The 19939-nt window shown below is 33.2% G+C and overlaps 1 pseudogene; it reads left to right on the top strand.

Moving 5' to 3' along the window:
• The first annotated feature begins 3552 nt into the window (after positions 1-3552).
• Positions 3553-18375, top strand: LOC120265479 (annotated as a pseudogene).
• The last annotated feature ends 1564 nt before the right edge of the window (positions 18376-19939 follow it).

The following is a 19939-nucleotide window of genomic DNA, read 5'->3' as shown; positions in this document are numbered from 1 at the left end:
TATGCCGACGACGTCTTCGTATAGGAGGACTCGGTCGTGTCACATCTACAACTACTGTTGGAAACGCTTTGAGGGGCACTGGAAGAGTGTTCCCTCTCGTACGAGGATCCAACAGGTCCTGATCTGTTGATAGAAATAGTATGGTATTAGTAGTATACCAGTCATAATATTCCATTGACATTTGGTTATTCCCGGCAGGAACATGGAGGCTAAGGCAACGTGACGCTCTATCTCTCCAGTATCAATCCATCTTCCGTGCATCAATGCCCAACTGTATCACTCGCCACGAAGATCATGATCATGGGTAGGTTTAATGCAAACTGGATCGAGAGGAACACCTTGGGCGAAGCCAAATTGTCTTGTCACTCGATCTGTTTGGTGCCACTCAACAACTTCGAAGCAAATTAGTGATGTAAACGCAGTCCATAAAGGTCTGTCTGAGAAAATATCCTGTGGCACTTGTGCGCTTTATCTCGCTCGAATCATAAGGCCGCTCATATAAACTGCTCAAAAATTATTTACCAAATAATTAATGATTATTAATACCTAAAAATATGTGTATGAATTATTAGTTTTTTTAACAACATTACCGTCTGCATCTCCAACCGATCTAGTAGTCGCCTATATATCTTCACATTGTGCTTGTTACTACGGCTATCATCATCCACTTCAATGTGCCCACACTGAAAAATGAGAATGAATTATAATTTCAATGTATTATAATTAAGTGTAAAATGAATCATCAATTTAATTTGCTCTCACCTACGAGCTAGAGGAAAGGATACCATAGGACGGGTTCGAGGGGATATACTTGAAATCCTGTACCATGCCCATGATTGAAGTAATATCATAGATCCACTGATATTTTTCATATCCTTCTTGGATGCACGGCATAAAGACCTGTACAGGGTTGCTAGACATGCTGAACCCCAACTGATATAGGTACGTGCATAACATTCTATCTGTCGTTGACCTGTATCATATGACAGCATGCCAAATGTTTCCTCAAGCCACGTTAGAGTTATATTCTGACCTTTCCTTTGCTCCGCTGGTGGGATCACTCCGAGCAACTCTGCACAGACAACACTTTCTAAGCCGGAAGTCTGCCCGATGACTTCGTGGCTGTTAATGGGTAAGCCAAGTAATAGTGCCACATCTTCCAACGTGATTGTTGTCTCACCGCATGCAAGGTGGAATGTGTGTGTTTCAGTCTGCCATCTCTCCACTAATGCGCTCACAAGAGCGCATCAATTCGGAAATTAAGAATTTGAGCTGCATGATAGAATCCGGCTTCTCTTAAATGGGCTATGATTTGTGGAGGAGGCTCTGTGATAGACACATGTCTACACCTAAGAACCCGATCAGGCTGTAGAAAGTTATAAATTAATCAATTTCATATTAAATGGAAAAATAAAATAGGTTGACTTGAAAAAATATAAGACACGAAAAAATCATAAATCCGAACATATGCCATCGAAAAATTAAATATGATTGAAGGGTAAACCATAAACATTGGTGTGCTAATAATATACTAGGTTATCTAAATAAACATGCTTCAGCCATAATATAACAATTATTAATACAATAAAAAATTAACCTAATAATATACTAGGTTATCTAAAATAATGACTTAATACAATTATTAATAAAAAAAAAGCCTAATAATATATTAGGTTAACTAAACATGTTTCAAGGTTAATATAACAATTATTAATACAATAATTAATTATGACATAATAAAATTTTTCATAAAACCTAATGACATAATACAATTATTAATAATAAACAAAATTAACTAAAAATGTAGTGGGTTATCTAATTAAACATGATTGGGGTGCTAATAAGATAATTATTAATACGATTAATAATTATGACATAATATAATTATTAATATAAAATAATGACTTAATACAATTATTGATAAAAATCAACCGAATAATATACTAAGTTATCTAAATAAACATTCTTCGAGGTTAATATAACAATTATTAATACAATAATTAATTATGACATAATAAAATTATTCATAAAACCTAATGACATAATACGATTAATAATAATAAAAAAATTACCCTAAAAATATAGTGGGTTATCTAATTAAACATGATTGGGGTGCTAATAAGATAATTATTAATACGATTAATAATTATGATATAATACAATCATTAATATAAAATAATGACTTAATACAATTATTAATAAAAAAATAACCAAATAATATAATAGGTTATCTAAGTAAACATGCTTCGAGGTCAATTATTAATACAATAATTAATTATGACATAATACAATTATTAATAAAAAAATTATCCTAAAAATATAGTGCGTTATCTAATTAAACATGCTTCGACCGCTAATAAGATAATTATTAATACGATTAATAATTATGACATAAAAAATTATTATGTGAAACTAATGTCTTAATATAATTATTAATAAATAATTAATTTCAACGTTATCTAAGTATACAAAAATATTATCTTTTCCGACAAAATGGATGAAATGCGATCACTCTGTAATCTTAAGAACGCCATCGAAAATTATCAACAGAAATCCCGTGTAAGTAGAAAACACCCGCATAATTAGAACTTGAAATAAGATTAAAATAGGAGAAAATGAGAATGGAGGGGGAGATAGTATGAAGTGGGAAGTGGGTATTATATAAGAAAAAAATAATAATAAAATAATTCCACGGATAAATTTATATCCGTTACTAGAGTGCCTATTACTCAATGTTGTTTTTTTGCTTTTTAATAAAAGCATTGGTGAAGAAGCCAAGAGTGAAGAATATTTTAAAAAGTTAACAACAACCAATGAGAGCATTATCCGTTTGAGGCTTTTTTAAAATAACAAAAAAAGGGAAAACGGGAGTTACTCTCCGGTTTTCATTTTTATTTATTAAAAAAATTTAAAAAATTTTGAAAACGGGAGAGTTTCTCCCGTTTTCATAATTTTTTAAATAAAAAAATGAAAACGGGAGAAACTCTCCTGTTTTCTATATTTTAAAATAAAATAATAAAAAAAAGATGAAAATGGGGAAAATTTTACCGTTTTCCACCAACCTGCTGCGTATTTTGGTAAATAATTTCAAACATGCGTAATTTAGTAAATATTTTTTTTTTGTAATATTTAAAAAAAAAGCCTCATTTACTCCCTCTGTTTTTTTTATTTATCATAAATCCATGTTATTTTTTATTAGTCATTTTTAACATCAAGAATTATTTATTTTTTTTATTTTTCAAAATTACTTTCAATATTATATTTAATTTTTTCATGAGAAAAATATAAAAATGTACATTGGAGCTAATTTTGAAAAGATAACTAATTTTTTTATAAAATTTTGTAAAATTGATATGTAAGATTTTAATTAACCAGAAGAGATAATAAAAAGCCCAGAGAGTAATTTCAAAATCACCCGATTATGTACACATCTGCATTTTTATATTTTCAAGATTGTAAATATCTTAATTTTTTCATTTATATTATTAAAAAAATATTTAAATAAGATTATATTAAGACACATTGATTCACTTTTACAGCTGACTGCTGTTTGCTCCCTCTCACTTTCTTTCTTATCGCCTGAAATTTAGAGGGAGAGAGAGAGAGAGAGAGAGAGAGAGAGAGAGAGAGGCCTTCCTCCTTCCCCTCTTCAAGCTCCTCATCCATGGAGGAGGAGCAACAGCACCAAGGTTCCATGGCACCACTGAGGAAAGGGCAGAAGAGAAAGCTAGAAGACCCAACTGTCGGTGCCTCAACAGCAGCGGTGGAGGAGGAAGAAGACGGAGGAGATGGGGAGATCCGTTGCCAGCCCTCGCAGCAAGCCCTAGATCGTGAGGTAAGGGCACAGGTCGAGGTTCTTGAGAGGACCTTCTCATGGAGGGACTCTGATCGCGCTGCCGCCAAGCGCGCCACCCATGTCCTAGCTGAGCTTGCCAAGAACGGTACCTACGCTTCCCATGTCTCTGTTTTGTCGATTTCTTTGGATTTGGAACCTTTCGCTTCTTGGATCCTCTGCTCATACCCTTCTTTCTGGTTCTTTTCTCATATTTTGGTGTTGTTCTTCCCTGATTTGTTCTGCCGTTGCCTTGCAGAGGAGGTTGTTAATGTTATTGTAGATGGTGGAGCAGTACCGGCGCTTGTGAAGCACCTGCAAGAGCCGCCGCCTCTGATTAGGGACGGTAGTGCGGCTGAACAGCGGCCTTTCGAACATGAGGTTGAGAAAGGGAGCGCTTTTTGCTCTTGGGCTTCTTGCAGTCAAGGTCATAAACCTAATCTTTTTGGGTAATTACTTTAATGTGGAGATTGAAAGACTGGTTATTTGATTTCTTCTTTTCTTTCTTTCTTTCTTTTTATTGTCTGAATTTTGTGCTATCTTGATGAGTGATGAGATTTAGCAAACAAATGAAAGTTATATTCCCACTTTTGAAATTTTAAAGTTCTACCATTAGATTTGTGTATTGAGGTAAAAAAATAAATTGATGGGAATTTTTTGATAGTGAAATATTTGTATTAGACCACCTAAAATGATAATTATGCATTGATAAGTGATTTGGAATGATATTTAAAAGGAAGAGTCATCTTGCTAATCAAGAATTATGATAAAATGAAGCCCTGGGACTGGAAGAAGCGTTTACCTGCTAGATAATTTCGTAGCCTGTCAAAAGTAATTTAAATAATGAGAAATAATTATGAAATTTGGTCTAATAAGAACCTTGCAGGTCAATCTAAGGTTTTTGGTTTTTGCTGTTTTTCAGTGGCTTGGATTACTTTTCAGCAATTTTGTGCAATTTACTCATAGTACTCCTTAACTGGAACTAATGGTATCTTCTTGTATATAAAAGTGTCTTCAATTGATTTAACTCTCTAGTCCGAATTGAAAGTTTGAGTCTATTGTTTATGCTACCTGTTTATTTGTTGTGGTTTTTAACAGGTGGTACTCTCATTTTCAGTTTTGAGTTGTATTCACCAGACAAATTGGCTCTATACACTTTCTTTACCTTTTCTTTTCTCATTTCTTTGGTATTTGTTATCAAAATATATGGCCAGTGCATGTTGCACCCCAAAATTCTATGTGCGATCAGCATATTTCAAGTGATAGGCTCATATTTTTTAAAAAAATTTCATGTTGCTTTGAATAGCATGAGAGATATGAGAATTTCTTGGTGTCATTATTATTGATACCATATTGTCGGTATGTTCTATTTCTTGTAAATAATGTTGTGATCAATCTGAGGTAGTGGTTGATTCCTTGTTCTTGAAGTATACTATTCTGGAGAAAGTATTTAATGATCATTTTGCTTTAATCCTTTGTCTCATTTTTGTTCTACAGCCTGAACATCAACAGCTCATAGTTGACGCTGGTGCTTTACCTCTTCTTGTAAGTCTCTTAGGAAGGCATAAGAAGGGTTCTATCTCTCGCTCAGTAAATAGTGTTATTCGAAGGGCTGCTGATGCGATAACCAACCTTGCTCATGAGAATAGCAATATCAAGAGCTTTGTCAGGTTGTTTTTCCTGCCGTTCTTATTTACTATTGTATATTCTAGCTGAAGTTCTATTTTTTGATGCTTTTGAATCTACTTATTCAGGATTGAGGGTGGAATTCCGCCCCTTGTTGAGTTACTAGAGTTTACAGATGTCAAGGTACAGAGAGCTGCTGCAGGGGCCTTACGTACATTGGCATTTAAAAATGATGAAAACAAGAGCCAGGTGGTCATGCTTATCATTAAGATTCACTATTTAATATATTTTTGTGCTTAAGTTTACACTTGATTTGCTTTTGTTCTAAATTTTACAGATAGTGGAATTTAATGCTCTTCCCACCTTGATCCTCATGCTCAGATCTGAGGATGCTGCTATTCACTATGAGGCAGTAAGTTTAGGTTATGAGTACATTGAGGTGAACTTGTTTCAAAAAGTTTAATTTTGTCATCGCACCAATATGCTGGGATAATAAAGTGCATACTAAATTTTTAGAGTGATTTAATCATGATTATCACATCATAGGTGCTAGTAAAACTCACCAGACAGTCACATCAACAATCCTCACATCTCTAATTTCATCACATTGTTATGTTCTTTATTATTAAAATCAAGGATCTATCAGTCTAATATTTTATGGAGAATCTGGTTTAACTTTTCTTCAAAGTTCTAGCGTAACTGCGTAGGTGTAAATAATACATATTAATAGACTCACTCCTAATTTATCCAATTTAATTGAGGTAAGCATATTAACCCTATAACCCTTATATCTGTGAGTAATGCTGGGATTATTTATGTTCATTCATCATACAGCATTCAATTCTTTCTTCTAACTTATCAAGTATTTTCTAATTGACTTGTTAGGTGGGTGTGATTGGGAATCTTGTCCACTCATCTCCAAGCATTAAGAAAGAAGTTCTTCTTGCAGGAGCTTTACAACCTGTTATAGGATTGCTTAGGTATTGTTCTTTGTTAAATTTGAAGTTTTACTAATAAATTTTTGTTCCAATATACTTGTCCATGATTTTATTTGGTCTATTATCTCCTTTTGTTCTCAGCTCTCTCTTTCTATCTGTAGCTACACTGTTTGTATATTTTTGTTTTTGTGGATGGTGATGACTGAACAAATATTTTGTTTGAGCCTGTGTCATTTTGGAATATTTTTTAACCATGCTGCTGGTCTTGGTGAATAGTTTTTATCCAAGATTGGTTTTGTTTAGTTGTCTAAAATAGCTTAGGCTAAATGAACCATAATTGACCATATTGGCATCTGCTTAAGCCTAAATACTTATTAAACAAGGCTGTCATGTGCTTTTCTTTTTCTTATTTTTTTTTCTGGTGAAATTACCTAAAAATTAAAAGCAGTGTTAAGCTTCTTCTCTTTTTCAGTTTTTGCACTGATATTAAAAATTCTGTGTGTTCTTTCAGAAAATGGCATTTTTCTTGTTTGTGCATTGAAAACTCAGTGCTGAACTTCTTTTCTGGATGATTGATCCTTTTTCTGTTCAGAACTTTTGATTTTTTTAGTATTCATATGCCTTTGTTTCAACTCCTTGCTGCAATATACCCTGCCATTTGACCAATGTTTTTGATATATGCTTTTTGGAAGGCATGAGTCGGAATCAACAGCAGCTGAAACATAGAATGCTTTAAAAAGAAAAGAAAGAACTTGATCTGGGTTTTTGTCATGACAATTTTTTCTGTTGAAATGATCAACTATGCTGGCTTTTCTTTTTATACTTTGACTTGCATGGACAATGGTCAACTCATTCGTTCTACCGCATATGCTAAGGCATTTGCTTGGATCTGTTGAAGGGATTGTGCAATTGTTAATCTATATTCATCAATTATGCTGGCTTCTATAACCGTCAATTGAAAAAAAAAAAAATCACAAACCATCATCGAATTTTATCCTTGTGATATTCATTCCTTTTCACCTTTGGGGGTTTAGCATTTCCTATTTAGTGGTTCTTCACGTTGTTCCAATGACTCCAATAATTCAATCAATTCATGCTTTCACTGTGGTGAGCATTGCTTGGACCAGCTGTTTTTGATTCCAATGTTTCTGTCATTTTTTATTGTATGTTCTGTTGAAACATATCTCAAAATCTAATGCAGTAGCTTTTGTAAGTTCAATGTCTTTGTGACGCAGAACATGGGCTGCTATTATTAAGTAGGATGAAAAATTGTTTAAAAATAAAGATCATGTGATTAGGTGTTAATAGTTAGATAATTTCAAATTTTGGCTTACATAACATGTGGTTTTGTTTTGAATTTTATTACAAGTTGGGTTTATCGATAAGTTTAGAAGCCTAGGTAAGTTTTATTTTAAATTAAGTCTTTCTCCTATTTAGGGTTGAACTTTGCTTAGATAACTCAAATCTCTATGAAAAGAGAGATGGGTCTTCTAAGAAAATCAGTCAAAGAATCGTTATCAGTTTTTTAGTCATTGCTTTATTTCAAGGGGTGATTGCTTTCTCTTCTAAGTGTGATTGCTTAGATTCTTTAGGTTTGATTGGCTAGCAGATACTGCATCACTTTGATTGGTGTAAGTTACATTTTACGTTGTAGTGAATTAAATTCGGTAAGTTGTGATCCATATTATGGTAACTCAAAGATATACTCTTTTATCATTCATAAAAGTTTAGATTTATGGTCATACCAGAGTGGAATAAAATCCATCCTTTCCACTAGTAGGGACAGGGAAGAATACAATAATTACAAGGTTAGAGAAGCAGCTTGCGCCATGTACTTTTCTTATAAGCTTTTGTCAGCAGTATTTCATGGTTGAGAAATTATATACAAGATATAAATGATCATATTGGATTATACTTGATAATTCATGACCCATTTCAATAAAAAATCTTCTTGAATTATAGTTTTAAACCAACGGTATGGTTATAATTGGAAAATGACCTGCTCTTTCTTACATAAGCTGTATACAGGACTACTACTTGAGAATTCATGGAAGATATATCCTCCTTTGTGTGTGTGTGTGTGTGGTAATCATTCCATTCTCATTTGGTAAGCACCATTTTGCTGGACTGGACTGTAAGAAAATCAACACATTCCTTAGCTTCTTAAAAGTCAATACACCTCATGGAGTTCAATCTATTTGATAATTTGAGAGCAATTCATTGAACATGCTCTCTCTCTCTCTCTCTCTATTCTGCCAAGTAATTTAGCCTTAATTTTAAAGCATGACTGTGGGTTTGGCTGATCTGGAACTCCATCAACTCAGATTCAGTTTTTGAGAAAACCCAACTTATTTGGTTGTACAAATTTTGAACTGGCAGAATTAACCAATTTGTAATCAGTTAATGTTGGTAATAAAAATGGTATTGTCTTTGCATCTGTTAATGGTTTAACCACCACATTATCAAGGTTATGTGCAATGGTTAGTAACAGCTTCTTGTTGGTAAGAGTGCGCTCTTGAACCAATCAAATTTAAGGTATAGGTAGTTGATCACTGAACATGAAAATGCATTAGTGGGAGGCTTTCTAGCTTATAATCCTGTACAGATGTGCGAATATTCTGTTCAGTTTTGGACATGCGCAGTGGGGGCTAGGCTATAGTAAAATATGAATTATTTTTCTGATGCTTGATAGGTAACTTTTTCTTGATATGTATTGTTTTTGTGTGCAGCTCCTGCTGTTCAGAAAGTCAAAGGGAGGCAGCTTTGTTATTAGGGCAGTTCGCGGCGACTGATTCGGATTGCAAGGTCTTTTCCTATTTATAACTCTTTGCCTATTAACACTTAATTTCGTCAATTAATTATTCATTGTTTAATAATATGAGAGTTTGCTTCCTTCTGCAGGTTCACATTGTGCAGAGAGGTGCGGTCCGACCTCTAATTGAGATGCTTCAGTCTCCGGATATACAACTTAAAGAGATGTCTGCCTTTGCTCTTGGAAGATTGGCTCAGGTTAGATTTGCCTCATATCATTCTTATTTTAGAAAATTTGGAGATTCTTATAGAAGGCGGTAATTTCTATTTTTTGTTCTGATGACTAGAGGTGAAAGGCAAACATTTTCTTAAAGCCTTGCATGACAAAATTGATTTTTATTTTTTAAAAAATCATGTAGTCCAACTTAAATTTACAACAGAAGAACATTAAGTCATATTAAACGTATATCATGACCTGGGCTATAGTGAATGACACTTATTTAGGGTTTGAAATAATAAATTTGTTCCAGCTCATAAAATTCTTGAAATTATTCGTATATTTTAATCATGCCAACACAGATATTGAAGGTACATTGAAATACTATAATTAGACAATGCTGCTTGGTGTAACTGGGGAGCAACCTCTTGCGGCACTAACTATTTTGTGTCACCTGATTTTCTATATACATGGCATAACATAACTGACTGAAGCAATGATTATGGATATAATAAATGTTACATCAGAAGTTTTGGTAGTTCTAATTTATTTAACAGTATCTATACTAAAGTTTGTGAGTTAAAGAATTGTGTTCTTGTTTGGCGTTAGGCGTAACAATCCAATGACAAGACGAGCCATCAGGTTGGTTCTTGTAGACAATAGTAGTAAGCATGCAAACAACCATGCTTATAGTGTTTAACAGTTGTCTTAGAGGTCCTTTCATTGCTATGCACCTGAACCCAAATGAAAATTTCTTATTGGCAAGCGAATCAATCAGGCATATTCAGGAGGTCCTTCCTAAGAATTATAACAGGATGGATGTGATTTTACAATCAGGGTAACTGAGTTTTCATGAAAACTAGAGAAATTAGTCTTCCTTATAGTCTTATCCTATGGACTGATTGTAAAATTGTAACTGTTAGCCTATTTTTGCAATGCCAATATCATTGCATATTAAGGTTGATAACTAGTAATATTTCCATTTTAAAACCAATTTCAATGACCATGATTGCGCAATCATGCAGCATGAGTCTCCTATATTGTCTGAAAGTAATAGTTGAATTTTGTTAAAACTTCTTTAGGCCATAATTTATATGTTCTAAAGTTAATTATGGGAATATAACTGTTGGTGATGATGAGGATTTGATTAAGATTTGAAAAATGTTTTGTGATAGGTGTTAACTGTATCAATTAAAAAAGAAAAATTGAAATGCTTCTTTATTTTTGATGATATTCATTCTTTAGTGGTAAAACATTTTTAAGGAACAATGGCTTGATTACATGAACTGGAGTTGTTTTAGATCCTGAAACACCATGCTGTTAGTAGGAGCTAGATCTCGAAAAAGAAAGGGTATTATACTCAATCAACTGTATGAATACGGATTCAAAATCAAATAGCAAGTGGAGATTGACTAAAGGTTATAGCAGGACAGCCAGTATTGATTAGTGTCAAGTTTATGCTCATTTATGTGCCAGTTGAGGTCGAAAATTGCGTAACTGTGTGGATCTCTAATTTCTGTTAGGCATCACATCCAAATTTGTGGGCCTATATCTCAAACTAAGGTTAGAATTGTGTACAATGTCTGATTGACTGAAACTAATGGAAGATCAATTTTTAAACCAAAGGATGCCCATCACATACTTTGATTTGTCAATATCACCTGAGAGTACAAGTGTCACATAATGTAGAAGACAAGTGTATTTGAGCATATGTTGGAATTGAAGGTCAAGCTAAAATTCATGTATGAATTTCAATAATTGAAATGGTAATAATTTGGAGCACTGAGCCAAACATATGTGAACTTTTAGTTCAAATAACAAGTCCAAATTTGGCTGTTCAATTAATGTGTAAACAAACACTGCTTCAGAGTCATAATCAATAGGAGTCATTTCCTGACAAGATTTCCTGACAAGAGTTCATAATTTAAAGACATAATGAGCTGTACCCGAAGGTGTCCCAAGCAGAGACTTTAAAATCTTATCAAATGGTTGAAATCAGATACATGATAGTCCTTAGAAAAGCATTCTGGTATTTAAGTTTAAAACAACAAAAACTCTCCTAAATGCATAAGTGGACTGTTTTGAGGGTTCTGTAGTCCTATATACATAAAAAGAAACAAAAAGTGTTCATAATTGGCACATAAGGGTAGAGAGGAATGAAAGAGAGATGGTTTTTCACAGGGCTGACAAGGAAGGGTAATGATGTGCCTGTAACCCCAAACTTGATAGAAGTTCTAAAGCTCTTGCTTTTATTAATTATTCCAGAGTGCCTTATTGTCATGCAGCTGTTTGATGATCTCTGTTCTCTAATTTTATGATCCCCTGACAATTGTTAGTCACTTTTAAAGGAAGATAATCCTTAGGAGATTATCTCTGTTGTTTCTTTTGTATGTATTACCTTAATGAAGCAATGATTTGCCTCCTATTATTGTTGCTTCAGTTATGATTATTATCATTATTGTTACTGTATTTGCTTGGGTAGGATTCCCACAACCAAGCTGGTATTGCTTATAATGGAGGTCTGGTGCCTTTGCTAAAGCTACTTGACTCAAAGAATGGTTCCCTACAGCATAATGCTGCATTTGCTCTCTATGGCATTGCAGACAATGAGGTAAACTTACCTTGTCAACCGTTGTCCATAAAATTGCCTTTTGGTTTGTAAACCATTGAGTTCTGATTTTGCACTTGAATTTTAGGCTGTATTTTAAATGTTTTATGTGCTTCATATGTAGGATAACATCTCGGATTTTATAAAGGTGGGAGGTATTCAGAAATTACAAGAGGGGGAGTTCATTGTCCAGGTTTCTAGAGCATTTAATTGCGATAACTTGTCTTTGCTGCATCAGAATTCTGCATTATAGTTTGTTGAAGTTTCTTAACTCTTTAGAATTGAAACATAGGCAACGAAGGATTGTGTGGCGAAGACATTGAAAAGATTGGAGGAAAAAGATTCGTGGTGCGTGTGAGTACGCTTTGCGAGTCACCTTCTTTTGTTGAAAATGACTCATCTGATCAGCAAAAGTATATCTTTTCAACTATCTTGCATTGATTAGATTTTTGACTGCTAGCTTTCTTTCTCTGGTTTTCAGGTACTGAGCATTTACTATATTTGATGCGTATGGGAGAAAGCCATTCAAAGACGTGTTGCCTTGGCTCTTGCTCACCTTTTGTTTACCTGATGATCAAAAGTCTATTTTTTCGATAACAATGGTAGTGTTGGTTTTCACTTGGTGTTTGTTATCCACCATATAATTGAAGCTAGACTTAGCTGATTCCATGATATTTTTGTGTGGGGGCTTGAGTTGCTACTTGAGTGCTTTCTTGGGTCTACTAATTTGAAACAACAACTAGATGGTGCTGCAGCACTATATAAATTGGCTAACAAGGCCATTACTCTCTCTCCCATGGATGCAGCCCCACCTTCGCCAACACCACAGGTATGATTTAATGGGAAAAACCAATTATGTGGTTTTGCAATCTAATTATTTCTTGACAGAACTGCTTATATGGATTAATGTAAGATGTAAGTTGTCTTGTAAGGGATCCGTCTTATGTAGCACAAATTATGCTTTATAAATCTTGGTCATTAATATTCTGTCTAGCGCCGCATTTAGTTTGATATAGTCTATCAATTGTCAACTGGAGCTGAAGATTGCAATCTTCTCTTTACTTAGTTTGCTTTGCAATCAGTTCTTGATCTTCTCAATTAATGCTGTGGGTCTATAATTCAATTCTAAGGGAAGTTGATACTTAAATAGGATATGTGGAGCCTTGCTTGGTCTTATTTAGTAATTTCAAAATTTCAATCTATTCTTTACCCAGTCACACAGAGTCTATTTGAGTCTAGAAAGTCAACTGGTCGAGAGTCTCAAATGGAGTAAAAGTTATGACCTTGCTAGTGTAACTGTTCTTATTTATGATTGTTCAGGAGTACTCTTCCGGCATTTGGCGCTTTATTTTGACTAAGCTCTAAGAATTTGAAGCACATTGTCATCCCTTCACAGAGTTAGCTGAACTTAGTAGTATAAAAGACTTAAAACAAGATCACAAGCATCTTTGAGGATTGGGCCTACCCTTTGGATAAGTGATGGCAGGCTAAATCTCAGATGTATAGATTCGCCCATGTAAGGGTAAGACTCAGGTCTCAAACATATTTGAGAGGCTCTATGGTAAGACATAAAAATGCTGGCAATCTCTAGGATGCATGATAAAAATTTCAAAACCATGCGAAACAAAGAACTTCTAGTTGTGAATGTAGGAAATGTGAAGGACGTACAGATGCCAATCATTCCCAACCAAACATATCTTGTCTCAAAGTGAAAATCTGATTATACATAAAAGATGTAACAGACTGTGTTGGTGCATTTTGGTTAGTGAGTGAAAAGGTGTGTCCAAAGGGCAATCTCGCAAAATTGGTTTGCAAAGGGAAACTTTTATGATGAGCGGACCACATTTGACTAAACTAATGCCGAATCAAAATTAAATAATACTTCAGAGTAAAAGTACTTTGTAATTAATAACAAATTCATTAATATTAACATTTTAAAAACATTAATTAATAAATGCATTTATTTAAATAATTGGAAATCTAAAAAGGGTTGAGTAGGGACAACACGCTCTTTGGTTTGCAGGATGTGAGTAATCACCAACCAAACATCCCCGATAGTGTTTTCTGGCTGAGGAATAGGTTGGTATAAATCCGGCTGGACCGAGACTTATTCCTCTTCCTCCAAACCAAATTCCCACCTGGAATAACTCCGAATAGCTACACTACAAGATCTAATTATGTTTATAAATATTATCACTTATTAATATTTATCATTAGCTATTAACACATCACTTAGCATTGATCTAATCATCAGAGAGTGTGTTTTAAAATTAATTATAGAGGTAACACGAGAGATTTTTCTTTAAAACAAATTCAAACTTTGAGACACCCAAAACCCACTTTTATTCCACCTCCAACCAAACAACACCCACATAGGAATCCGCTTTGGTACACGCAGTTTTTGAGAGTACAAACACAAGAGGAGGTTGTTGAGTAGAATATAAGTGGATAAAATTTCGCGCCACAACACACGCCCTTCCTCGAGCACTTTGATCCTCTTCTCTCTCCTCGCATCTCCATCTCCATCTTCTCCTCCTTTTTTTTGCCCTTTCGTTTCTTATAGATTTTAAGGTCTCTCTAAGATTTTAGAGTTTCTAGGGCCTTTTTCTTCTCAAATAGATGTTTGATCGTAATATCTATGTGTATCGGATAAATAAAAGTGATCAATATCTAAAAGGTGAAATTTTAAATCATATATATAAGACATAAATCTCTTTTTATATTTTTATCCATTTAAATTTAAAATCTTGTTAAAACAACATATCCTTTTCCCTATATCTTTACCTATGAATCATGAGATATGATTTTCTTGGAAATATCAAATATATTAGTGAACTCATAAAAATATTATATAAAAAAATGTGTTTATTTTTAGTAAGCAATTATTTTGCATATATTTTGAAAATAAAAAAATATATAATTATGATTTAAAGTTTATTAATTATAAAAAAATTAATCATGTTAATATTGATAATGAGAGAAAGTTCAAAATCTATTTTCTTATGAAGTTTTTTTTGTTGCAAAACAAACATATAGGATAATAAAAAGTGTATCACAAGAATTTTTAATATTTTGTACTATACTTAGTACAAATCAAATGTGAACACAAAAAATTTTGTGCTGTCTATAAAACATCAAACATGGTACAGAACAATCAGTTGTGCTGTACCACAACTTCTTGTATTGTACTGTACTGCTTGTGTTCTTCTTAATTGCTTATCAAACAGACCCATAGAGATTTGAAATCATTTTAGCTTTTCCTTTAGCATTAGATCCCAGTTCTACTCTTGATCAATAAATTATGCAAGTGGAATTGATGTGGACGCTATTATTGCCTTGAATATACCATTTCAATCCTTTCCACTGAAGTTCTTTTTTGATTTATTTAAATTCATAAAAGCTTGGAAGGCAAGTTCTTTGCATTGTGAGCATCATAGGAAGAACAAACCAAAGCATTGGATGAAACTTAGAATATCCAGATTAAGTTTTTGCTTATCATATAAAGTAAGCATTATACAAAAAAATTTGCTGATTGTCATTGGCCGAAACAGCATAATGACTAATGAGCAGTAGGAAGAACAAACCAAAGCATTGGATGAAACTTAGAATATCCAGATTAAGTTTTTGCTTATCATATAAAGTAAGCATTATACAAAAAAATTTGCTGATTGTCATTGGCCCAAACAGTATAATGACTAATGAGCAGAAAGAACACGGTGGACTGATGATTTAAGTTCAATTATTATGTGTGGTTTATTATTTAACATATAGAAGAACTGCAATATGATTGAATGGTTATATGGCAAATAGGTTGGTACTTTATGCTTTCTTTATTGCTAGAAGTATTTCATTCTAAAGAGCAGCATTTGCCTTGGTCATAATTTGATAGTCCAACTGAATTATTTAGTTATATGTATACTGGTGTAATTCAGTTTTTCCATATGGTTATAGGTTGAATTCTTGATCCCTGTTAAGTAGAATGGTCGAATTTGTGTCTTCTAAATAAAAACCTGAAATTGAATTCATTTTTATTTGAATATTAGGAAAGTTTCCGTTTTTCTAACAAAAGTATTCTACTGTTACACAGGTGTATCTGGGTGACCAGTATGTCAACAATTCCACGCTATCTGATGTAACTTTTCTAGTTGAAGGTTGTCTAGTACAATTCTCTAAACTTTTGTGTTAATATAGTATTGTTTACTGTTTATCACCTAGAGTACTGATAGGAAGACATGTATTGCCTGTTTCTGTTAGCATGTTGAAATGTTTGAAAGGTCTTGGAAAGAGAACCCTTCTTTAAATCTGGTTTGTATACTTAACTTCCCTTTCCTTCAGGTAAGCGTTCTATCGCACAGAATCGCTAGCTTGCTCCGATGCATTTCGTGCCATGTTTGATGCAGTGGATACAGGGTAAGTAGGAATAATAAATTCTTCTGTTGATTCATATAAATCATTTTTATTTTCATGGCCATTGCTAACAATTGCAGTAGGATGTAATACTACTAACCAGTTCTGTTTAAGATGAAACATACAAATCAATCTCTAACAAGTGGGCCTGTGAATATTTCAAGACAAGCACATCGTTCACTTCCTCTGTGTACAGATTATGCATCCAATTTTTCCTCTTTGAAGAATTGGGCATTGGAAGCACTGGATTATATGAAGTTGGTAATTTGAAAACAATCCAAGCATCCTTTTCTATTCAAGTCTCTGGAGGATATTATAAGGGAGGAATATTTTATGAGTATTGTTGCAAATGATACTTATTGACTCATCACCAATTCTTGGTTACTGATGAATCTTCAGTATAGAATTTATTGATTGATAAGAGTCATGCTCTTGGGTGAAAAACTGTAGCAGGCCTGTGATTGCAAGACATCGAATTTTTTCACGTGCTACGAACTTGGACTGATTGGTCAGACATTCTAAATCCCCTAGGGTTTTTCCTTGCAACATATTGATTAATGGAATAAGAAATGTTGCCTGAATTTGTATGTATTTTCTTTCTGCAAGATAGAAAGAGGTATCAAGGATCCTAGTATATTACCTCTTCTCTTTTTGGGATCTTCCTTGCAGGATAAGGATTGGAAAGAAATGTGTTTCCAAACTCATTTTAATGATTTGCCATGACTGAGGGGACCTCCATGTCATTGTCCACTTATGTTATATACAGCAGCTTTAAAACTTACCCAAGAAATCCTATTTACATTTACTTTGTCTAACACTATCATAGTATTCCTTTGTGACTTGTACCATTGATTGAATTGAACTAATGAACTGGATAAACCATACTTTCAAACCATTGATTGCTATTGCAAATCTTCTGGAGCTTCTAAATGGAAATTGATGCATAGCATATACTTGGCTAAGAGAACACCCAATAAATCTGTAAATATAGTGATTTTTTGTTTATATTTTGAAGCCTTGTTCTTACGGTGTGTAACAGAGTTTCTTTTTCTTGCCTGTTGCAGGAGAAGGATGCAAGAGATATAGAGATTCCAAACATAAAAGTTGGAGAGTGTTTGAGGTTAATGATGAGGTTAATAGAGTTGCCGCTTTATGTTTAAAATGAGGGTTCTTGGAATGTTGGCTTTTTACATTCTACTGCCTTCGATTTTTAGGTTCATTTACACAGGTTCAGTTAGTGTGACAAGGATAGTGCACAAGATCTCCTCAGAGCGGCTGACCAGTATTATCTCTTAGAGGGTCTTAAACGTCTATGCGAATATTCTATTGCTCAGGTAGATTAGTAATCTCTAAGTCATTTACATTTATTTGGACATCTCAATAAAATCTCTCATATATTTTAGCTTTGAAATTTCAGGATGTTACACTGGACAATGTAGCCAACATGTATGAATTGTCTGAGTCATTCCATGCCATGTCATTGAGGCATACATGCGTCTTATTTATCTTGGAGCACTTTGAGAAGCTGAACAAAAAACCTGGGTAGGTTTTTATTGCATGAAAAGTCACCAAATAGATACTTATCGATTTTACAGTAAAATATGAGTGAAACATTGTCATTTCTTATTAATTTGATATATTTCTTCTGCTCTGCAGGCCTTCTCCTCTGACCCAAAGAATAATCCCTGAGATTCGCAATTTCTTCTCCAAAGCTTTGAGATCTAATCCAAGAATTTACCGGCCATAGATGATCATTGCTCTGATCCTTTCTTGCAGAAGACATGCCTGGACTGTTGAGTGCTGTACAGTGTGCTGTTTCTTTCTTTTTACTTTAATCCTGTTGAATTAACTGGCAACTGAGTGAAAATGAATTGAGGATGAAACCACATTAAAATTTCATCGTACCTTCGGGTGCTAATCCTTGTGTCGGCAAGTCTGCCTTTGTATCAGATGTCAAATGCTAAGAACTAATGAAATACTTAGGATGTTTCTGCTATGTTTTGCGTCAGCTTTTGTTGGAGGGTTCAAACTCAAGCTATTAACAAAATCCAACTGTGATTAGTAGGAACTCGTGTTACTATGGTCAACATCAAAAAGCGCCGCTTATAGAAGGTCAAGGAAAATACCTGTTATAATATGGTTATAATTATAACCAATTATGTGTGCTGATAAATAAATGACATACATATATTTTGATGAAATGTGACAATCACATGTCAGGATGTATATGGATGTAGAATAATCTTTATAAGTCTTTGCTGATAAATAAATTATTTTTATTTTTATTTCTTTTGATGAAATACGATAAATGAATGACAAGAACGGGTACGTGTAGAGTAAGCTTAATAAGCATTTACGTGGACAACATTTGTGCGTTCACATTGTGTGGGTTGTGAGTTGTGGAGTTTGAACTTGGGTTTTTTTTAGAAACGAATAATCTACGTTAAGGGATTTGGTATAAATCAAAAAACTATTAGTAAAAAAAATAAATAACTTTTGAGTTCAAGTAGATTATAGTTGGTCTGCTAAAGCTTGATTAATTTTTAATAAAGCTCAATAGTACAAACATTTCATTATGAGTCTAATACGACCTAAATATGTTATCGTTATGAAGCTAACATCTGCTTTTATTAATAAATTAATAAAATTTATTTTTTGTTATAAAATAATTGAACAAAAGAGAAGATCGATAGAAAACAATAATAAGAGAATAGAGATAATTTTGGGAAGGAAAAGAAAATGCCTTTTTATTTCCTTGGCGATGAATATAATGCTTCTCCAAAACCACTATTTATAATCTCTTTTACATTACAAGAACTGGAGAGTAAGAGAATAATCTCAATTAATTATAGATCATAATTTTATAAATTTGGCAAAAATTATGATATCAATCTTTTGAAACAGTGAATAATCAAGATCTTAATCTCGTCAAATGTGGACATCCGCATAAAATCTTGTATTTATAACATTTTGTTTGGATGTCTAGGACTCAATAATAGGGTGAAACTTAAAGATAAAATATAAAATAATAATTTAACAAAATAATTATTTTAAATGGAGAATAACGTGCTAATATAACAAAAAATTGAATACACATTAAAAAAATAAAATAAAATTTAAATTTTTGTTATTACATATAACAAGCATATGAGATTTTGGATAATTCAACTAATACGAATAAATTTCAAGTTTGTATTTTTTAAAAATATAGTAAGGGGCCGTTTGGTTAGCGGCGGTTAGGGGGTGATCTTTTCAGATTACCACGTTTAGATTGGTGGTGGCAGTAATATTGATGGTAATCTATGATTACTAACCTTTGAAGATCACCTAGAAACTTGGTGATCTTATTAGCGCCAAAATAGGTGGATATGTTCGATTACCAAGTGAGTAGTAATTTAAAACATTTTTTGGACAAATATACCCTTTGTTTAAAAATAATAATTTTCATACTTATAAAAAAAATTAAATTTGAATAACATTATTTTGGGAATATGTTCAAATTCAAAAATTTGATTTTTTTATCCAAAATTTTATTTTACTTTGAATTTAAAATTACACAA

Source organism: Dioscorea cayenensis, chromosome 7 (assembly GCF_009730915.1).
Source record: "Dioscorea cayenensis subsp. rotundata cultivar TDr96_F1 chromosome 7, TDr96_F1_v2_PseudoChromosome.rev07_lg8_w22 25.fasta, whole genome shotgun sequence".
NCBI lineage: Eukaryota > Viridiplantae > Streptophyta > Magnoliopsida > Dioscoreales > Dioscoreaceae > Dioscorea > Dioscorea cayenensis.
The sequence above is the reverse complement of the archived record's forward strand: the minus strand, read 5'-3'. Positions and strand labels throughout refer to the sequence as shown.